We start from the raw sequence: 17,584 nt of genomic DNA on the forward strand, positions 1-17,584 counted from the left end.
GTTAAAAGACTGATTTCAATAGAGCATTAAAATTACATATAAATATTCTGTTAATTAAAAAAATAAGCAACCAAATTTATAATGAGCACTTTGTGCATACAAGAGAAATTATGTAGGGGAAGTGGCCTTCTTACAGATGATTTAGATATATCCAGAGAATTAGATAATGCGGATAATGGATTCAGAAAATATTTCTTTTCTACTCCCAGAGTATTTCACTGTTTTTATCATTTCCACTTAAAAAAAACCACTCCTGACACTTAACTAAAATGTCTGTTTTGCCCCATTTCTTCTATTTTCAGACTCAAATTACCCAACTTACTCATTTTGCTTTTCTTCCCCTGCACTTCTGATCTCTTATCATGATTCCCTCTTGCTGACTATGATGTGTTTAATTGATTCTCCTCCCTCAAAATGTTGTCAAAGGCATTTTTTTGAAAATTCTATGTTACATAATGTGACCAGTGTCACTTTATTTTTTTAAATCTCCATCATCTTCATAGTGCTATTTATATCTAATTTTAATATAATTTATGGCATTTCATAATTGTTCATGTGGAAATACACGAAAATCACAGTGGTAAAGTATGCAGTTTTCATAATTTTGTTACTAGTTTCTTCACTGCTGCCCAATAAAACTTGCTGCAATGACAAAAATGTTCTATACCTGCTCTGTCCAGTACTGTAGCCACTGGCCACATACAGTTACTGAGCACTTGAAATTTAGCGAGTGCCACTGAAGAACTAAATTCGTAACTTAATTTGCTTTTAATTAATTTGAATATGAATAGCCACAAGCAGCTAGTGGCTGCCATATTGGGCAGCTAAGGTTGATGATTAGCAAAACTTCATGTGTTTTCCTCTTTAAGCATAATTAGACCGCTATCAAGTAACGTTGACCTTGTTACCTGACATTGCACTGTAGCAATGAAGCCCACATTCTGCTTTTACTCCTCTTTTTGAGACCTCCAGAAGAACCTGGACAAGAATGCTAAAGGATTCACGAATAGGTCAACCAGGGAGTTAACGAATTTAGAAAATGCCATCTCCTCCATGAAGCCACTGCTGACCCTTCCCAAGATCCCCTTCCCCATCCCTGTTGCAGCGCTTCCTTACCGCCTCTTAATTCCCAAAGCAGTTCATGCCTTATAGTTCTTGTCAGATTCTACCCCGCATTACCGTTATGTATGCACCCATCAGGATTCAGATCTTTGCATCTCTCAGAGCACCTAGAACAGTAACTTAATAAATATTGCTGACTGGCTGGATGCATGAAATGTCCGTCTTCCTGTGGAGGCTAACATTTTGAACATGACCATCAGTTGGAAATCTCCCAGAGTATCCACCGTATGGCCAGAGCTTGGATAAGATGTATGACCTCAGTCTGAAAAGGTTACCTTTGATTTCTGTTCACAAGTGGTTCTGGTGAACTCTGACTTCACCCTCATTTGACACGGCCTTCCTCTGTGAGCAGTTTGACTATTTCCTCTGCTTTGTTCTATTTCCTCTTTTTGCCATTTTTGCCTCTAAAACGCACAGCACTGTGATGAGCCTTTGGCTTCTGAAGCAAATTACTTTTGGTAGGAGGGCTGTTGTCTTCTAGTTTATATCTTTACAGAGCGTTACAGTCCACTAGCAGTGACCACTAGACTCATTAGAGGCAACTTCGTTACAGTCTCTTTATTATTCAGTCTTCAACAAATTCTTTTCCAGACTGATTCTTCAGTGTCTAAAAAGCAACTTGTAGCAGTTATGACTTGATAAAACTGTGGGTAATCTGAAAAACAATCACATAGTAAACTTAAATGTTGAAGGCCTGAACAGACAGGTGAACATACATTTTCGAATGGTTTCTCTGTCGCTGGTGGCTGCAGTGCCCTGGGATTACAAATGCAGTGATATTTCCATGCTGCTTTCTGAACTGTCTCTGTTGAACATCTGTGTGCTCAGAATTATTCATGCTACGTCCCTTTGACCTGTTTCATTTGAACTTTCTACATGTGAATTTTTTTCAGCCACTAAATCTAAGTGCAGGGTGTGAATCACATCTGGGTGATGATAGGTAATTGGACAGGGAACTTACCAAGGGCATGAGAGGATCAGAGATCCCATGTTCTCAAAGGAAGAAGTTTTACAAAAAAAGGAAAGTAATATCAGGAGGGGAATTATTTTTTTTTTTTTTTTCCTGGAGAAAGTAAGTAGATGTTTCAAAGAAATTCTGTTTCAAAAACAGGACAAATGTTTTAACAAAGTGCTTAAGATTATGCAGCCAAATAGTAAATCTTCGTATTTTCTCAACACGTAAATTAATAGATCTTTTAAAAGCTCATGTTATGGGAATTGGATATGTGAAAAATATATCTATCCTTCACCATGGGATACTTCGCTATGATGGAAATCACAGCCCTCAGTAGCTACAACTCTTTCATGCGTAATGACTCAATACAATTTTAGAAAATAAAATCGTGAAGCTGACATTTTCCAACACCACAGCACTGTCTTTTAGAAGTAATGCTTTTAGATTCACAAATGTAATAATAATCTTTTGTTGATTGTGGAAAGTTAAGAGGATGATTTTTTTGGCCCAGTTACAGAAAAGAGTTTCTTTTCCCATGCATATTATAACAGTGTGTGCATTTAAAGAACAGAGCTAAAGAAAAATGTATATTTGTCCTACAAAGAGCACACACACTCCAAGCATGGTGTGAAGTACATGGGAATTAGAGTTTACTAATGGGGTTTTAACACACAGTGGACAGAAAGTACTCTGTTAGATTCATTCAGCACCTTGCCTAGCCTTGGCCCTGGTTCTGGTATAGTAGTGTTGAACCAAACAGAATAAAAAACATATTGGTAGGTGGAAGATAGCAAAGTGCTTCATATATGTTTCAGTTTACCCAATAAATAGTTGTGTAACTTTTCAATTAAAATTACTGGTATAGATTATTTGAAAATTAAAGATTTTTATCATTGTTAGCTATAGATTTATGATACATACTATGATATCAGACAGAACTCAAACTACTACTCAGAATACCATCTCAGTCAACTTTCTGTTGTTGCTAAATGTAAAAAAGTGAACTGCCTCAAAAACAGAATTTCAAATGAAAACATATTTCTCTGAAGTTTGCTTAGTCTTACCTAGACCATCTAATTCCTTCCCAGTCTTTACAGCTCCTTTCTCATTAGTTTCTTGCTAGGAGAAATACTTAGCACATGGTTTCAGAACAGATAGTTGGGTAAATAATTGACCTAAAGATTTCCTTTGGCTTCAAACTTAAAGTGAGTCAGCAGTGACACAGAAGTTGATAAAAATGGAATCTTACATAGCATTAACAGAAGTATCATATCCAGATGTTGTGACAACACTCTGGAAATACCTAAAGGACTTTGACAAAATCATGTTTCCACAGGAGGAGTAAGAAAGAGAGTGAGGGATTTATAAGTCTTATACAAGTAATGGTTGGTAAAACTAGGCATATAGAGTGCAGAAAAATATGAACTTAGGTGATTGTAGTTACTTTCTTCAAATATATAGCTTAATAATATGTATATATATATTATATTTGTATCTACCTATCTTATGAGTGGGAAAGTAGACTTACTTTATGTGGTTCCAACAAACACAATAAGACCAATGTATAGAAGACAGAGGTAAGCAGATTTCAGCTCCACATAGTTTGAGTTGTCTACTCATCAAAGGTAATAACGAAAAGGTTTTTTAGAAAAAACAGAAGTGAACTGCTGTCAGTGAGAGTGTCCAGGTGGAAACTGAGGAGTTATTTGTCAGTGACTTCATAGGAGTTATTCTTATGTAGGGGGACAGGTCACACTTGATGGTCTCTATTTTCCCAATTGTCATATTCTATCAGGTTATTTAATAGTTTTATACTTTTACCTAATTATTCATTTTTTACTTCAGAGAAAACTATTTTATTCATTTTATTAAGAGAAAAATCTAGAACAAATCATACCATTAAAATTTACTTTATACAACTTTATTTTGATCACTGAGCAATTTTAGTTATTTGTCCCAGAACTCTGAACAACTCTAGACTCGGGGTCTGGGTTAAGAAGTTACAAATGAGAAAGCCAGATGTGAGCAAAGCAGGGGTCTTGGCTGGGTGTGTTTAGGGTCCCGGAAACACACAGGAGTGAGGCAGGCAAGCAGAGGCTGAGCCAAACTCTCAGCGACTAAGTACAAGGAGACAGCGCCATAGACCCTAAAGCATGAAGCAATCCTTTGCTTCAGTGAAGAATGCTCCTGTTGGGACCTACAAGTGGAAGACGGAAGTGTAGGAGTTGGGAGCCAGCAGCCCTGGAGCTACAGTCCAGTCCTTGCTCCAGCTGTGCTGGCTGCCAGGTATTTTACAAATTGTTTAATACCAGGAGTTTATAGGCCTGCATTTTATTTTTTATTTTTTGAAAATATTTCATAACACCAAAGTTTTGGTGAGGATCGTTTTCTGCAAGCAGCTGAGCATCATGTCTTCCTGTGGTTTTCTGTGATATGTTCTTTCCCTTCAAATCTCCCACCTTGCTAGTGACACCTGGCTTTGCACAAAACACTGCATGTAACTGGGGTGCCAGGGTGCCAGACGAGGCAACTTTCATTCTTAGATAGGTACCGCACTTTTATGTGAACCTTGGGTAACCATTCACCTTGTGTTTTATCAGTACGTAGAACCAATAGAAAATAAGTATTGTGGGATCAAAGTAAAGGAAACTTAAAAGCCTATTAGACCCTCATTAATTAATTGTACTTCAATGTAGAATAAATCAGTACTTATCATAGAGTTTGCTTCCCTACTGGGTATATTCAGAGCCCCTTCCTCACTTTTCTCCTTTGAACCATTCTTTACGTTACCATCCAAGTTAATATTTTAAAATCCAGATATAATTATGCCACTCCTTTGCTCAAAATCATCCATGCCTCCTCACTCTTTGGGGTCAGGTTAGGCTTCTTAATAAAGTGGCCAAACAGATTTCGGTGACAGCCATCTGTACTTCATGTACTCCGGCTTTGACTGGTACATAAATATAGCACAGAGGTTAACAGCTTTGTGTTTTTTGGTTTGTTTTGTTCATGCTGGTCTCTATTCTTGCCATACCTTTTCCCTCTGGCCTCTTCCCTTTATCTTTCTTCCCCACCTTTCTGCTGGATGACATATAACTTATCCTTACAAGCTGAACAAAATCCTACCTTCTACGGAAAACTGTAACCGACTTAAAAAAATTATCATTATCTCCTTCACGCTCCTGTGTCTGTATTTCTTCAGGTGAGCTTGGTCGTGTTGTAGTATGATTTTGTTTTGTATGAATTTTTCATCCTTCTAGACTGTGAGTTCCCTAAGGGTGGGGAAAATGACATTTATTTTTGTAGTTTCAGGGTCTGATACCTAATAGATATACATTAATACAATATAGTCTGTCCTATTATTGATATATACTAAGTAACTTTTGGACACTTATTGAATTGTATCTGTAGAATGTTATCATTTCTTAGATCCCTTTTGGCTCTCCAATTCTGTGATTCTCAGTGGTACCAGGAGATACGTCCCTTATTTTACAGCTCAGATGGAAGCCACATCACCAAACACAGTCTTATAAGTGGCAAGTTAAATTGCCTATGACTTGCTAAACAGGCAAAGCCAAGTCCAGAAACTACACAACTCTAGGTCAGCTTAACAGTCGTTGGCTTTTCAAAGTCGATGTGGCTTTGGTTGTTGAAAGGAACTGCTGGTTTTGACCTCCTTTGTAGCATCAGTTATGGTTTTGGGGGGCACCTGGGTAGAAGCAGCCATGGGGGCATGTGAGGAGAGTGGATGTGCGTGTATTTTGTAAGATTCCCCACTTGCTCCCTCCCTACCCATGCCAGTGATGACAAAAACCGAGTAGCAGTGTGAGAGGCCCGTGAGGTTACTTGCCCCGTCTAGCAAAATGAATTCCCCATGTGTGGTATAGTGTCACAAGTATATGAAATGAGCTTGGCTAGTGTTTATAAACATTTGCCTGATGTTTCATTATTTCATATATTTATTTATTTTTAAATCCTTAACACTAGAGTAACTCTGGATAGCAGCCTGGAAATGAGTGTCACCATTAAAGTAAATGTCAGAAAAGGATGATCTTGTGGCAGTTGTGGGCAGCCAGGAAAAAATCAGATCCGTTCTGACAGTCAGCATATATACATCCAGTCTCAAACTCAGGCATTTACTCTTTCCTCTATCCGTGTTCCCTCAGAACAATGGCAAACTCATATCTGACATCAAGTGTTTCCTCCTAGGCTTTGCCTGAGCTCCAGCTTATTATTTCTGGCACCTTTCTCATCAGTGCCTCGCAGTTTCAGCAGCAGGGTTTGGCCAACAATGGCTCTGGCCAATGGGTGGAACTGGAATTGAGGCCCACAGGGAAGGGTTCATCTGCTTATCATAGCAGCACACAGCAGTGGGTCTGTTAGCATTTCCTTTCAAAACTGCTTTTGCTGAGAGGTTTGAAGTTTGATCTTTTCCATTTTTCTGTTGGCTTAAAATTCATTATCAGAAATATTTGGCTTTTTAATTAAAATCTTGACTGGTTAATACCTTCTGAAATACTGTTCAGTGGATAAGTTTCACTGGTTTCAGGGAAAAAAAGAAATAAGATTTACTTAGACTTTATATTTCTCTGGACTTTTAAAAAAATTATTAATTAATAATCCTAAATTGACAATAGGTCCACTCCTTATGGCCTAAGGACCAGGACTTTTAGTAGGCCTACTATTTTCATTGACCTGAAGAAGATTTATGTCAATATTTCCCATTAAATGCTATAGGAACTTGACAGAGACATCTCACTATATGAGTGCAAGAGTCCTGATATATTTATTTCCACCAAAATTCAGCAGTGTGGCTTTATATAGGATCCAAAAAAAGCAGCCTAGATTCTAATCGACTACCAAGGAGTTCCTGAGCCTTTTGGAAGACTACAAATCCTCCACTTTTGACCCACCAGATCTTATATTTCCTTAGTGTCTTTTATAAGAATAGCCTACTTGTGTATCTCACATTATGAAATAGAAAAGTTCTTAAAATAATTAATTTAAATTGAGAAAATGAGAGCTACCTTGTATTGAGCACTCTCACATTCTCACTGCCTTAGACACTTTCCTTTTATTACTCCATCCTAACTTCAGCTCTACAAGATGGGGATGTTATCCACATCTAGCAGATAAGTATTGTGAGAGGCTTAGAATCTTCCTAAAGGTCGCAGCTGCAACATACTGAGGGACTAATATCAAGTTCTCAGTGTGTACGGCTCCAAGTCCTGCACTTCATCTTCTGCAGCATGTAACCTCCACAAAGATCGATACTTCAAAATGTACTAGAGAAATTGACCATATTAAGAAATTCTACCCCCAATTTTTGGGGGGGAATAATTACTAGAACTTATTTTTTTTGTGTGTTAAAACACTGCTTATCTACTTTAAGTATTTAAAATGTTGTACACATATGTTTTAATATATAACCTGTCTAAAATGTTCCTTGTGTTTTGCCAAGAGGGTTTTTTAACTGGGGCCCATGGGTGGTCATCACAGGGTCAATGCCACCCTCTGCAGTTGAAGGCACTTTTTGTGCTTATGTGCAAAAATGCATTTTTTTTCCTGGGGTTCATTTTTCATCATAGTTCTTGGGGGAAAAATGAAGAGTTATTGATCTAAATCATTGGAAAATTTACTGCTTAAAAAAAGGGGGAGATTTCAAGATTTCCATCACTTTGGAGAACTTATAGCAATATTTTTAAAAATTCCTTTTCCTATTGAAACAAATGGAGATTTGAAAAAGAAGGAAAGAAAAACCATATCTCTGTGATTAATGAAGTCAAACTTGTGTATAGTGTTTGTTCATTGGAAAGTTAGCTCCGTAATTTATACAGAGCCAGACTTGCATTAGCTGCTAACGTCGTACATGTACTGTGCGCAGCACTTGAGGAGTCACAGGAGAAACAAGGGCTGTTTGGTGTCTGAAGAGAGAGACCCAGGAGCGGGATGGTGAGCACATGTGGTGGCTGAGATCAGGGCTATGTTGGCTACCTGGCTGATTGCAGCAGTCTTAAAAGTGGGGACACATCCTCCAGGACATCCGTGGCGACTGTCTCTGAGGCACAAGAGCACATCAGCAGTTTCATGGAAATCAATTTCTGAATGCTCAATTTTCGTATTTGATCATTCTTAATATGGGTCAGCCTGAGAAGTCACTTCCTCAGGAGGGTCCCCCTTTTCTCCTCCCTTTTCAAAATCACCTTTCCACACTTCACCAAAAAGGAAAAGAAGGCATAGTTCCCACCCATTCGTATGTTGACCGGGGTGCATTGCCCCAGAGTGGGAGAACCTCCAGCCTCCAGACGGAGATGAGGGAACAGAAATAAGGCAATTGGTCGTGAGACAGGAGATGACAATTGTCATGGACAAACCTCTGAAATTTAATAGTTTTCCAATTATTAGCTTTCAACACAGCTGAAGGAGAACCTAATGAAGTTATCAGGTCACATCGAGAACCATGTGATTTTGGGCTTGTAACTGAGGACTTTAGAGAATGAGGGACACTACTATAACTATTATTTTCATTCTGCCTAGTTTTTAAACATTTTTTTCAGTGTTTCTATTAACAAGGAAAAAGAGTAAAAAAACGTCTTAGGCTGGAGCCTGTTTTATTCTATCAATAGATAATATTCATATTCATCCTTGAATACACAATTAAATGACCCCATCTATTTTACTAAAAGATTCATTTTCAAAAGATGCTTTTTATAATCAATTATTTGTACATCACTAATATATTTACGTTGTTTTGATCAGTTTTCTACTACTACTAATGGTACTGATAACTCAATCTAGAAAAAATTATTTCAAACAGCCTTGTGATCATAGAAAATTTTAAAATTTTCTAATTTCAATTTCTGTATATATTCTATTACAGAGAAATGTGATGGGAAGAACAAAAATAGACTTTCAAGATTAAAATATGTTATATCAGAATAAAATTCTATGAGGGATGTGGAAAGGAAATATGAGTTCGAAAAGAAAATAGGATAATGTTAAATTTTTGGTCTATTGAAGAAGAGATTGTCTTATATTTTTCAAGTGGATAATGGTATGGTTGGTGGGTATGAAATATTTTTGGTGTTAAATTCAATTGGGTGTATTTAGAAGAGTGTTGAAACAGCACTACATAAAATGTTATACTAGTGATACACTCTTCCTTACATCCTCTGCAGCCAGTGGGATGGATGGTCAATTTATAACAAGCTCCCCGAGGGCAGGGGGTGGGGGCTGGTAATCCCCTGATTTGTAGCATTTTCCTGATTTCCATAGTGTGAATACTTCCACCCTTGCTGATTTCAAGTTTCCAAACAATTTAACAGCTGAGTGGCAAAATTCCTTCATAAGTCATACAAGCCAGCTACAGCACACTGCTTATAAAATAATATTGAAGGTCAAAATGAAAATGTGTGAAGACTACATCATTTTCAGTCCCTTCTTCTGAAAGCCCTTGCTAAAATTTTATGATGAACTTATTTAAAATGTAGGTGAATCTCCAGTCCTATGTGCACCCTAAACCCCTACTTGAAGCATCCATTGTGGTCTTTGTCTTTTCCTCCTATAATGATTCCCCAAATTAGCTATATCTGACTTACATATGAAAGTTGGAAAAAAAAATAAGATTAGAGGGCCCCATCTCATACCTGCTAAATCAGAATCCCTAGTGATGAGGCCATCCATGTGTATTTTAACAAGCACAAAAAGTTTGTGGAAAAGTGGAGTTAAAAGATAATACAAATCTTTCCATGAACTTATTTTTTTAAAAAATTGAAACATAATTGATTATACATATCTATGGGGTACAGAGTTACATATCAGTACCTGTGCACAATATGTGATGATCAGATCAGAATAATTAGTATTTTCATCATTACAAAATGTAATCATTCTTTTTGACCCTTTACCAATTTTGTACTAAGCCCCTGCAATGTATTATTGTGACTGTTGCATCTTTCTTTTTTATTTATTAGTTTACTTTTTAGCTCCCACCTATGAATGAGAACATGCAGTATTTCTCTTTCTGGGCTTGGCTTATTCCATTTCACATGATTTTCACCAAGCTCATCCTCGTTGCTGCTAAAGGCAGAATTTCATCCTTTTTTATGGCTGAATAGTAGTATTCCTTTGTACACATATACCACATTTTCCTTATCCAGTCATCTGTCTATAGATGTTTAAGTTGGTTCCATCTCACAAAGGCTTCTGCACAGCAAAGGAAACAATCAACACAGTGGAAGGACAAGCTATCGATGGGAGAAAGTGTTTGCACACTGTGCATCCAACAAGGATTAATATCCAGAATATACAAAGAACACAAACAATTTAACAGTGAAAAAATAAGTAACCTGATTAAAAAATAGGCAAAAGAGCTGAATAGACAGTTCTCAAAGGACAATGTACAAATGTCCAGCAGATACAAGAAAAAATGCTCAGTTTCACTAAACATCAGGGAAATGCAAATCAAAACCACAATGAGATATCATCTATCCCCAGCTAGACTGGCTATTATCAAAAAGACTGAGAATAACAAATGCTGATGAGGAAGCAACACTTGATTACGGACAGGGAATCGAGACAGGCCATTTTCTGGGATGACTGTGAGAGAGGAATGGTGGAGCCTGAGGTCCTGACCTGACGCCAGGGAATGTCCCTGGGATTCCCTGGGAAGCATCCCAGCCCCTGAAAATTCCGTTTCTGTGCCTTGTCCTAGAGCCCCTATTCCTGCCCCACACCAGCCTGTGTGACTTTTCCCCAAGATGCACAACCAACCACATTAGAAGCTGTGAGAATTCAATGAAATCATGTATTTGAAAGTACCATGTAAAAGTTAAGGGTTGTACTTTACATATAAAGAGAACAAAGCATTATTTCAATCTGAAATTGATATACAAGAACAGCAGCCAGTGCCCTCCCATATATGTGTATCTCTCAGTTCCACACGTAGCATTTTCTGGGACACACAGTGTGGCCATTTGTTGCTTGACAAGAACAGAGCTGTTCTGGGGGAAAGTCAGCTCTCAAGATAACTAACCATGAGGACGTTGGGGCCCTTTTCTGTGGCTGCACAGAACCCAGTGGGGTAACTAGATGTAAAAGTCTAGTCCTGGGCTGTCCTGGATTTTCTGGATCTCAGAACCTCATTCGTGGTGTCCACCCGTCATTTGAGACCTCAGTTGTGTGTTCTCAGTATTGTCTGTATCTATGGATGACTCACTATTATTAGAAGAGAAATGGATCAAATGTCAAAGAAGAGCATGTCCTCTTCCACTCCTGCTCTTTTCACTCATCTCTGGTCCCTGGAGTAGGTTTTCCAGTAGGCATTCCCGTTATCTGATCCAAAAACAGGATCAAAGATGGCTTAATTCCTTCCTGAGGGTGTGAGAACTGCTCCTCCTGTACAGCTCAGTGTTGAAGATTGCCTCAGAGAACTGGGACCTGCCAATTGGATGGGGCTTTCCACTTGAATTTCCTTTGTCATTCCCAGGAGGCCCTTGGAATATAAAACGAGTACTCAGAATCATTAGAAGAGGTTATATTCTCATTCAGGGCATATTAAAGCATGTGTGTGAGCAATTACTATTAGACATTTCCTGCTGAGACAGTCCCAGGTGTTAGAGAAGTTGACTTATTTGCTATGAGAAAACACATTACTCACTTTAATAAGTACAGTGTCTTTTGTCAACCTAAATTTCCCATGGAATGTTATAAACATACATAAAAGCACAGAGAACATAACATAACTGATATTCTTTAGGTTACCGATCCAATAAAATGTTACAGATTTGATGAAGATTTTCAGATTTAATTGAAGGTCCTGGAGAATTCTTCCTGGTCCTGTTCACCTCTTGCCCTCCTCAGAGAGAGCCGTTCCCCTGAAGTTGGTTTGTTTCTTTCTTATGCATAACTTCATATTTTCACTGTATGCATATATTCCCATAAATAATATAAAATGATGAATGCTTTGAAACCTTATAAATGTGAAATAATAATGTACTATCAGCCTGCATTTTTGTAACATTGTTTAAAACATTTATACGTATGGTATATAGATTCATATACTTCAATTTTATTTTTCTTTTTCACTATAAATATGTATATCCCTCAATTTATTAATTTTATCTTTTCTCGAGATTTTTCACTATGATAAGAAATTGTAAAATGAGCCTTTTTTGAATATGTGTCCAAAGTCCTCTAGGTTTTATACCTTGAAATAAAATTGCTTCATCAAAGCTCATCTTTATCAGGTTAACTTTACTGTGTTACAAAGATCTCCCAATATATTATTTTCTCTAAGCTTTAAAGCCCACTTTGCACGTTTAGGTTTTTAACCCATGTAAAACTAATTTTCTGTATTGTGAGGCAAGTTTCATTATTTTGTTCAACATGGAAAATGAATTGTCCTAACAAAATTTATTGACTAGTGTGTCCTTTTTCTACTGATTTTACTCTACTTTTGTAGTATATCAAATTTCCATGTTTCTGAGTTCTCTATTCTGTTCCACATGGTCTTAATTACTCTGGTTGTATAATAAGATATGATATATTATGGGTAACTTGTATTCTTATTGAAATTATCTTAGTTATTTTTGTCTCTTTATTCTTCCATGTGAATTTTATTAACATCTTTCTAAGTTTTGCACATATTTCTAGTAGAATTTTTGTTGGAATTGTAGTGAATTACAGATCAATTTTAGGAGAATTAATACCTTCAGATAGCAGAATTTCCTATGTAAGTAGGGCTTCAGTTATGTTTTTCAATGTTATTTATCTTATTATATCTTGCAGAGTAATTTCTTAATTTATTCCTGTGTATCTCAAGTTTATTTTGTTATTGTCATAGTTTTTTTCCCATCTCCAGAATTTGTTACTGCTCAGAATTCAGTGACCCTTTCAATGTGAGCCTTGCATCTTTCTTCAACTTACAGAAATTTTATTATTCCTTATTTTATTGTCTTGGCTCTCTCTTTCTGAAATTTCTTTTAGACAGATGCTGGACTTCTTATGTTAACTCTTCATGTACCATAGTTTTTCAAGGTATTTGTCTTCTTGCTGTATGTTTTAGAAAACTCTTTTGACTTCATCTTCTGAATTATTAATCTAATCTTCAGCTGTGTTCCTTCTAGAGTTTGGTCCATCATAAGATGTTTTAATTTCAGTAATAATATATTTCATATCCATGAACTCTTTCTTTTTCTCTGATTGCTTTTTAAAATATATATTAGCAAACTGTTCTTCTTTTATGGATTAAATATTCTCTTGAATCCCTGAGTGTACTATTCAGAATATTTGAAAAGTTCTTTTGTTTTCTCTATATTATTTTTCTCCATGCTCAGATATTCTGTTTTTTGGATTTTCTTTGTCCTGATTGCTTTTTCTCAAATATCTGCTGTCCCTTATGGTCTATATTTTTGTATGAAGGACTAAGGTGATTGGGATAGGTAATGAGTATGGATTTTCTCAACTGTATGAATGTAGAAGTGAACTTAACACTACCTTACCCAATTTCCAAAATAGAAAGGTCCATGCAGTACATCATTTCATTTAATTCTCTCCTGGGCCTGGTTGTGGTTTTTTTCTCTTCTGTGATATGCAGATCTGAGTTGCATACTGGCTAAAGACACTGACCTCTGCAGCTCCCTGAGCTTATATCATGGCTCACTATGCATTAGCTGTGTGACCTTGGGCAAACCACTTGACTTCTCTACTATGCATTAGCTGTGTGACCTTGGGCAAACCACTTGACTTCTGTATTTCGCATTGAAATGGGGGATGTAGCAGAATCTACCCTGTAGGGTTATCATGAAGATTAAATGAGTCAATGCTTGTAAACAGGGCCTGGCACATAGTAGGTTCTTTATAAGCATTAGTACTGCCTGTTATTTATGTTATTATCTCAATAATAACATGAATTAGGCCTCAACATTCTTAAAAGAAGACTACCCTAAGAAGCTTACCTACTTTTTCGAGAGGGCAAATCTCACGTATCAGCCTATTTGAAAACAGCGCTTGTTCAGCTTTGTGGAGGACTGGGGGGTGGCAACGGAGGCAAAGCTGTCGCGAGCATCTTTTTCATTCCTTACTGAGAAGTACCACTGAGACCTTTGTCGTTCTCCTCTGTGTAGCAGGGTTTTGGTCGCTGCTTTCTCCATTCTTATTCTCCCTCAATCCTATCAATTCACCACTAATATTTTAGGAATTCTCAAATTTTGGGATGTACTGATTTCACAATGTCTCATTTCTTAGTAAAGTTGTAGATTTATCCTTTGTTAAAAGTCTTTATGTCATCTCAAGAATTATGCTGCAGGAAGTGAGATAGAAAATTATGTTTGTTCTATGTAACCTTGATCTGAATGTCATCCTTCAGATTTTGAAACAGAAAAATCATGAGTGATCTTGGTGAGGGCAGATTTAATGAAGCAAGGGGAGGAACGCAGATGTTAGAGGGTTAAAGTAGTGGACACAGGAGCCACAGCAGCAAGTGCAGGCAATTGCTTGTACAATGCTTGTACATTTCCAAATTCGATTACCATTGGAGATCTTGGAGATGTGATATGTGTATCTATATAACAGATGTAATAGAAGTGTCATATAATATTCCTGAGGAACTGACAGCCTGGAATGCAGCATGTGTTTCCTAACTGTGGAGATGTAGATCTCGTACAGAGAGAACAGAACCAACAGCTGCTCAAACACAGATTTGTTAAGTCACTTTGAGTAAATTACTTAACCTTTTCTATAGAATATTATTTTCGGTCTCCTGCCCACTTCAGAGTTGTTCTGTGAGGATTTATAAGCAAAGTACTTGCATGTTGGGGGAATACACAAGATGTTTTCAAAAATTTCATGGAAGGAGGGCTGGCCAGTTAGCATAGTTGTTTAGAGTGCAGCCTTCTAACACCAAGGTCAGGGGTTCAGTTCCCCAAACTGGCCAGCCGCCAAAAAAACAACAAAAACAAACAAACAAAAAAAAGAGTCTTCATAGAAGGATTCATATTATCTTTTAACTCAATTTTTCCTCAAACTTTTTGAAGTACCCTCATGTGTGTGTGTAACATCTTCTGTACATTGATAGGGCTCCAACTGCTTATTTCCCCTCTGAAAACACATTTTCTACACATTCTCTAGGCCAGTGTTTCTGCAAGATTCATGACCCACCTCCGTTATAATAACCTGGGTTTCATTATTAAAAAGATTTCTGAGCTGCAGCCCAAACCTACTGAATCAAACCTTTTATGGAGGGCCTGATAACCAGCATTTTTTCAAGTTCCTATGTGAGTCTTACCTACACCGAGGTTGGAGGACCACTGCTTTAGGACAGGGAGCGCTACACGCCTGCCAGCAAAAGAGCTGATTCATGTTCCTGTCAAATTACATTTATTTTTGTCAAAGGACAACCGTGGTTTAAAATAGGCATCTGCATTTTTTTATTTTTATTTTTATTTTTATTTTTTTTGGTGGCTGACTGTTACGGGGATCTGAACCTGTGACCTTGGTGTTATAAGACTGTGCCTCAGTTTTAAAAATAGCTTAATTAGGAGGCTCTTCAATGACAGCAACCTGACTTTTTGGGAGAAATTGGCTTGGTCTGCTGCACACACTTGTGGCTGATCATATAAAAATGTGGGAGACTGTCCTACATTTCTTTCATCTGCGTTGTGGCATGTATTGCTACCATACTGAATAGAGTTTTTAAGGCAAAATTTGATAGTTTTGGAGGTATTATTGAGTCTTCTTTTTTCCTGATCCCCTTCTGCCAAAGGGTCTGAGTAAGAAGAAATCAGGAAAGTCTCCAGGTCCTTCCATGTATCGTTGAACACAATTGTTAGAAAAGAGGAAAATCACTCTGGCCAACCAAAACTTGTATAAGAGGCCAGCCTTAGAAACCTCCTCAGGAACTGCCAACAGTTCTATTGGGACTTTTCAGTTTAAGAAGCCTGGAGACTGGAACTACGTAGACACCCGCAGGAAATCCTGTTCACTGTCACCAGGTTAATCATTTGACCCAAGGCTCTTTAATCTGAGAGAGCTGTTTGTCCTCCCTGCCCCTCTGCACAGCCACAGCGCCTGGAGTCAACTCAGGGGCCGAGTGTCTCCGGGGCTGGGGAGGGATGAGACGCCACCAGAGGATGCTCCAGTGTCCTCCTCTTCCCTAAGCGATGTGTCACTCTAACCACGTGACCCACACCTGGAAGGTCTTTTAGCCTCCACGTTAAAGGAAAGCAACAAATTGGGTATCTACATGCCCCAGTGAATGAATATTTTCTGTCGCAGACATCACAATTTTGGTTCTAATACAATTGATTCCATTATATCAAATCACTTAAAACATCTCCTTTTTAATAAATGAGAAGTTTGTTTGAAATGACTGTATCTGATTTCCTGTTTTTATTCTTCTGGAACCTTTCATGAAATTTGTATTCCAGTAATTGTTTTACTTAAATTTTCTTTCATTAGAAGGATAAATATAGTCTTGAAAGAAGATATTTAAGTATCCTCTTGCCTCTTTTGTCAAAATCCTTAAGAAATATGCTAATAAGATAATGGGTACTTTCAAAACCACTGTTTAATTTTGAACTGAAGCCAGACAGTTCCCTATACAATCATCATTATAATAGCAATTAATCAGCATGGCTAATGAACTGCGGAACACTGCAGGCCTTGCTCCTTTAAGGTCTGTACGAGAGGCAGATGAGGGAAATACCTAAACATGGTGAAAATGTTTCAGAGAGTGATCGCTGTTATAGATAAAAGTCAATTGTATTTTGTAGCCACCTGGGGGCTTCTATATTAGGTCTTTTTCTGATAACACATCACTGGAATCTCTTAAGAGTTAAATGTTCATTAAATGTGAACTTTGATTTTGTTTCTAATAGTTAGGACAACTATTAGCTAATTAGAAACTTCATTTCAGCATTTTCCCAAGAGTTATTCAGAAGAGACAATGAAGAGAGCAGATATTTTTATTCAAAGTAAAGCACATGGTTGAAGAGACCTAGTAATTCAGAAAGAGTCACTCATTTCACTGCCGAGCACTACCCTGTAATAATTAGCAAATTCTAACATCTGAATGAATCACATCTTTGTTTTTATCTTCCAGTAAAGGCAACAAGACCTTAATGAGTATCTGTGTATAAATGAGGTAATCCCTTGGTTTTACTTTTTTCCCAGGCCTACTCTCCTCTTCAACTTTTCAGTCAACCCAGGTTTTGTCTTTCCATTGTGCATGTATAATCTCTATCAGATAAAGGGCAACTGAGAGAGAAAAAGGCACATATTCAGAAAGAATGAAAGAAAGGAAGAAAAAAAGAAAGAAAGGAAGGAAGTAAAGAAGGAAAGAAAAAGAAAAAGAAAGAAAGAAACCACAGTAAAATAGATTTTCAGAAGGAGAGAACAGACCCGTAGTTACTAGAGGTGGGAAAGGGGGAGGGGGAGGGGGTTAAGGAGTAATTGGGTAAGGGACACAAAGAGTAATTATGATTGGTAATGATGAACATGCTAATAATA

Source organism: Cynocephalus volans, chromosome 9 (assembly GCF_027409185.1).
Source record: "Cynocephalus volans isolate mCynVol1 chromosome 9, mCynVol1.pri, whole genome shotgun sequence".
Taxonomy (NCBI): domain Eukaryota; kingdom Metazoa; phylum Chordata; class Mammalia; order Dermoptera; family Cynocephalidae; genus Cynocephalus; species Cynocephalus volans.